Source organism: Narcine bancroftii, chromosome 7 (genome assembly GCF_036971445.1).
Source record: "Narcine bancroftii isolate sNarBan1 chromosome 7, sNarBan1.hap1, whole genome shotgun sequence".
Lineage (NCBI taxonomy): Eukaryota > Metazoa > Chordata > Chondrichthyes > Torpediniformes > Narcinidae > Narcine > Narcine bancroftii.
This window is the reverse complement of record NC_091475.1, coordinates 34,820,185-34,826,412: the sequence shown is the minus strand read 5'-3', so window position 1 is coordinate 34,826,412 and position 6,228 is coordinate 34,820,185.

Genomic DNA, 6,228 nt, shown 5'->3' with positions numbered 1-6,228 from the left:
CATTATCCTGGTCAATAACAATCACCTCTGGAAAAAATTTAGTCTCACTGTGAAGCACCTGCTCAAAACATGGCTTAATCATATTCACATGACAGACCAGAGTTTCTAGTCTGCGATTAAGTGTTTCAATAACATAAGTGACCTAATTAATTTTAGACTTAATTTTATCGGGTCCTGAAAATCTGGCTCTAAGAGAATTTGAATGTGTAGGAAACAGAACCAATACTTTGTCTCCAGGTTTAAAATTTCTTATCTTTGCATTGCAATCATAACAAACCTTCATCTTCTGTTGAATGGCCTTTAAATTCTCCTTTGCCATTTCACAAACTTTATTCAACTGATCCTTACAGTTAAATACATAATCCAACAAATTTAAATGCACATCATTATAACCTTTAATAACATTAGAGGACCTCTCACCTCATGTCCAAAAACAACTTGAATGGACTAAAACCAAGTGATTCTTGGACAGACTCTCTCACTGCAAATAAAAGCAAATGAACCCCTTCATCACAATCCTTTTCATTCTCAAAACAATAAATTCTCATCACGTTTTTCAGGATTGAATGGAACCTCTCCAAGGCCCCTTGACTCTCTGGATGTTATGCAGAAGATACAACCTGCTTAATTCTCTATTCATAAACCACATGCTGAAGTAAGCCTGACAGAAAATTACTCCCTTGATCTGACTGAATTTCTCTCGGCAGGCCAACCAATATGAAAAACTTTAACAAAGCTGTCACAATTGCCTTTACTTTAATGTTTTGCAGAGGAAAGGTCTCCAGAAACCTTGTGGCTGCTCACATAATGGTCAACAAATACTGATACCCAGTTTTGTTTTTGGGCAATGGGCAACACTGTCCACAATCACTTTTGAGAAAGGCTCACCAAAAGGAGAGATAAAAGTTGTAAAGGTGCCACTGAGGTCCCTGATTAGGTTTACCTGATAAGCGTGACAAGCCTGGCAAAAGCTTACAACATCTATTCTTAAACTGGGCCAATAAAATTGTTTCATTAGGATTTCTTCACCCCAAGGTGACCACTGAAAGGTGTGCTATGAGCCAAAGTTATAATTTCATCCCTATAGGATGCTGCACTATTGCCCAATCTATACACCATCTTTGACAATAATAACCTAGTGGCACTTTCTTAATCTCCTCCTCAGAGTCTTATCCCTCATCTCAGCAAAGTCAAGATCTTCATTTTGCTATCAATTCCTGTCTGGATGCGATAAATCTGTAGCCTTAGGTTTACTAGCAATGCTTGGGTCTAATAAAGAAGATTGCTCATCCTTTACCACATCATTTCCACCTGAATGCTGGTTTTGACTATCACTGACTTTATTTTCCGTAAATCATTTTTCACAGTCTTATCTGCATTGAGATTTTATTTAGACATTGGCCTTGCTATAACTCAGGCTGGGTAAAAATTGGAGTCCCTCTTTGACTCATCAATGACAAGCTTAGCTGATATTTGCACTACAGAAACTACTTTACCTTTGCCAAGTCATTGCCTAGAAACAGAGAGACTCCTTCCACTGGCAAATTCAACCTAACTCCTATTGTAATAGACTTATTAAACAAGGCTGATTTTAACATTATTCTATGCAAAGGTATCATCTCTGATATCTCTAATCAAGTTTATTTTGCTGGTGTCAGTTTCTTCACCAAATTCCAAAACACCAACACAAGTGACTCAGCAGCCCCAGTATCTCACAAGATTTTCACTGGCATTTGTTTTAACCCTTCTTTAACTGAAATCTAACCCTCAGTCACAAAAGGTTGAATACATCCCTAATTTTTTTGAGTAACTTTGGATCCTTCTTGGTTTTTATACCTCCTCTCACTCTGAATACAAGTATTTGGTGCTACCTGTTTTTCAGCACAGGACAACTTGCTATCACATGATCAGCCTTTTTACTGTAGTGGCAAAGGGGACCCAAAGGTTTTTCCTTTACCAACTTCCATTCATCTTTACCCCTATTACTACTTCCAAATTTATTCTCCACCCTACTTGGATTATACACAGGGCACTTTTGAAAAATTTTGACTGACAACCACTTAGGCTTGTGTTAAAGCATATCCATCTGCTAACTTAGCAGACTGCAGACAAGTTTTCACCTCCTTCTCATCCAAGTATGCCTTAATATCATCAGGAACACATCTTTTAATCTCCTCAATTATTATCAATTCTCTCAATCGATTATAATGATTGTTTAGTCTTTGATGTGCACCACCATCAAAACACACAACTTTTTAATAAGCAAATTTTTTTATTAACATTTCACTATATACACAGCATAAGGAGAATAGAAATAATACAATTAAAATGGTCTGTCCAAGTCTACATAGAATGTGATATAAATTACAAAGAGTGAAAATATGACATTAGAAATTATTCTCCTGACAAAGAAAACAGATAAAGAAATATTTATTATATAAAAAACCAACTAATCTATTAAAAAATGTATATTTAAAAAATCCAACTGAGTAGCCTATCCTGAGATCTGTCAAATAGTTTAAAACATAGCTCCAGTCCACAGCTACAGATAACAAAAATGCAAGAATCATATTACATCTGGAAAGGAAGAGTTAATTCATAGACTAACACCACTTATATCCCATGCAAGTCATCAATAAATGGTTTCCACGTTTCTTCAATACTTTAGTTATACCTAAAGTACGACTTCTGATTTTTTTTTAGATTTAAGAAAGCCATAACATGAGAAAGCCATTAAAATAATGTAAGAGAATCATTCTTCCATTGAAGTAAAATGAGTCTTCAAGATAATAGTGTAGAAAAATCTATAATTTGATTTGCATAAGTAGGTAAACAACCTACATCGGTAATTCCAAAAAGAGCAGATAAGCAATTAGGTTGTAATTGAATAACCAGTAACGTTGATAAATATCTTTCCATACTTTTTGTAACAAGGGTCATGACCAAAACAACAAAGCCACCTCAGTATTCCATCTATCACAAGCAGAGTTCGAATTAGGAAAGATGCGACCTAGTTTTTCTTTGGACACATCAGCTCCATAAAAGAATGACGTGCACAAAACGAAGTATTAACTAGCCAAGTAATTCTTCGTCATGTTTCAGGAGATAATGTTAGTTGAAGTTCTGATTCCCATATTTGTTGAATCTTATCCATGAGGACTGATCTCAATACAAGAGTATAAATAGTACCAATTAAACCCTACTGAAAGGGGTTTATTCAGAACAAAGTGTCAAGTAAATCTGGTTGTTGTAATGTTAGACATTATCGTATTCAGGAAATTTCTAATCTGAATATTACTAAAAAAATGCGTGTAGAATAAATTATATTTGGTAGAAAGTTGTTCAAAAGACATCAAACCATCATCAGTGAATAAATCTACAATAGAGATCATTCCTTTAATCTTCCAAACAAGGAAGATTTGGTCAAGAGTAGATGGTGTAAAAAAAATTAAGTTATTATAGTGCATGCTACACCAGGGCGCTGAATTAAGACACACTCACGAGGTAGGTACAGTTGGTACTGCTTTATTGTGTTATATAGGCCTGGTAGAGCTGGTTTTCCCCCCTGCTTCCAAAGGAAATTATGTCACAGGCTTTTCGGCTATTGATTGGTTGCCATTCCCACCAGTTCTCGTTGTTTCCTGCTGCATGGCTTGCGGCCCAGGGCCGCAACTATTAGGTAATAGGCCACCACACGACACCCCCCCCCCCCAGAACCAGCGATCCGCGCACCATCTCTGGTTTTGGGTGGTCTGCCTCTATGGCGCGGAGGTGGTGGGTGATCAGTTGACTGGTGTCCAAATGTGCTGGTTTGAGGTGGTCAGTAGTAAATGTCTCTTCCTTCCTGCCAATATCACCCAGTAGGGCCCCCTCATAGGGTCACTGCAGTGGCGCCCAGTGTGCTCCCCGTCATACGAAAACATACTTGCAGCATTTCAGGTCCCTGGGGATGAACGTTTTGGGCTGACCGTGCGGTGAGGGCTGTGCTGGGGCTAGCATACCCAGTGGTTCTCTCAGTGTTTCAAGGGATGCTGCTGGTAGTTCATCCATATCCCTGGCAGCCACCAGGAATTCCTTGGGAATGACTAGGGGTTCGCTGTACACTATATCTGCTGCTGAGGCATTGAAATCCTCCTTTGGTGTGGTACAGATCCCCAGGTGGATCCACGGTAGTTCATCAGTCCAATTTGGTTCGTTGAGCCAGGCAATCAGGGCTGTCTTTGTGCCCGTGGAACCTTTCCACCAACCTGTTGGCCTGGGGATGGTACGCTGTGGTGTGGTGGAGCTGAGTCCCCAGGAGGCTGGCCAGGGCTGCCCAGAGCCCTGAGGTGAATTATGCACCCCCGTCCAATGTTAGGTGCTCTGAGACTCCGAACCATGCCACCCATGTGTTTGTAAGGCTCTGGTGCAGGCCTGTTCTTACCAGCGAGACTGCCTCTGGCCTCCCAGCGAAGTGGTCTACCATCATCAACAGGTACCATGCCCCCTGTGACACCAGCATGAGTCCCACAATGTCTATTTGCACATGACTGAACCTCCATCATGACAGCTCAAATGATTTGGGATGGGGGGGGGGGGCAGCTTTGACGTGTCTGCACCTTTGATGACTGGCAGCGTGTGCAGGTTTTGGCCCATTGACTGACCGGTTTGCAGAGGCTATGCCAAACATGTAGATCACCATTTTGATGGTGCACCGCCTTGAACACTAGACATTTCCTAGCCACTGAGATGACGGGGCGAGGCTTGCCAGTCCAAATAGCACACAGGAGGGTCTGGTCGCCAGGCCAATGCGGACGTCTTCTAGCTTGAGTTCCGTCACTGCCATCATATGCAGATATGTTGGGGCCTGTTTGCTGTGCCTGGGCTAGGGCTGTGTAATCAACATCTTGGGATAGGGTCTATATTGCCTGGAATATTGTATTGGCCGAGATAATGCATTGGCTACCATATTGGTCTTTACGGTGATGTGCTCGATGTCCATGATGAACTCTTGATATGTAGGACAGGTGCCTTTGCTGCCTGGGCGACCATGGGTATGACATTTTATTAAAGGCAAAGGTCAACGGCTCGTGATCCGTAAAAACCTTGAATTGCCTCCCAGCCAGAAAATATCTAAAATGTTGGACTGCTAGGTACAATGCCAGGAGTTCACAGTCAAAAGCACTGTATTTGAGCTGGGGGTGGGGGGGGGGGGGGGGGGGCGGCGGTGCACACAGAGGTGAAGAAGGCCAGGGGTTGCCATTCTCAATCAACCAATTTCCCGAGTACCCCCCCTGACTGCTGCGTTGGATGCATCTACCGTGAGGGCAATGGGGACATCTGTCCGTGGATGCAAAAGAAGTGTGGCGTTGGCTCGACCATCTTTAGCCTTCTGGAAAGCTTCTGACGCTTTGTTCCACTCGCCCTCTTTTTCCCTACCATGAGCAAGAATAACAGATGCATGATGTAGGCTGTCGCCAGTAATTAAATGGTGATAGAAATTAATCGTACCAGAGAACTCCTGGAGGCCCTTCATCTTGTGTGGCTTGATGAAGCGCTCGACAGCCTCTACCTTTTCGGGCAGAGGTTTTGCCCCGTGTCAATTAATTCTGTGGCCCAGGAAGTGTATCATCTCTCGTCCAAACTGGCATTTGGCCAGGTCAAATTCATTGAGGTGGGTGTATAGCTGCCTTATGTGTGCCATATGCTCTGTGGTTGCGGCTGGCTATCAGAATGCAATCCAAGTAAATGAAAAAACCTGAGATCCTGGCCCACCACACCCATCAGTCTCTGGAATGTCTGAGCTGCATTTTTTTTAGCCCAAAGGGCATCCTAAGGAATGGTGATGATGGTGGTTTTAGCAATGTCCTCAGGGTGAACTAGATTTGGTGATAGCCCCTGATGAGGTCATCCTTGGAAAATATCCCTTTCCCCTGCAAGTTCACGGTAAAGTTCTGTATGTGGGGCACAGGATACCTATCTGGTATGGTGGCCTTATTAAGGCGGCAGTAATCCCCACACTGCCTTCATTCCCTTGCTGCCATGTCCAGGGATGGTGGGGGGGGGGGGGGAGAGGGGAGAGATGTTGGACTGTCACACGATTCTCAGGTCTTCCATCTTTTGGAACTCTTCATTTGCAAGGTTGAGTTTCTCCGGGGGGGGGGAGGAGGTAGTGTGCCCTGACATGGGGGGGGGGGGGGGTGGGGTTGCCTTTGTGAGAATGTGGTGCCATTGAGTTGGTACTCCTGA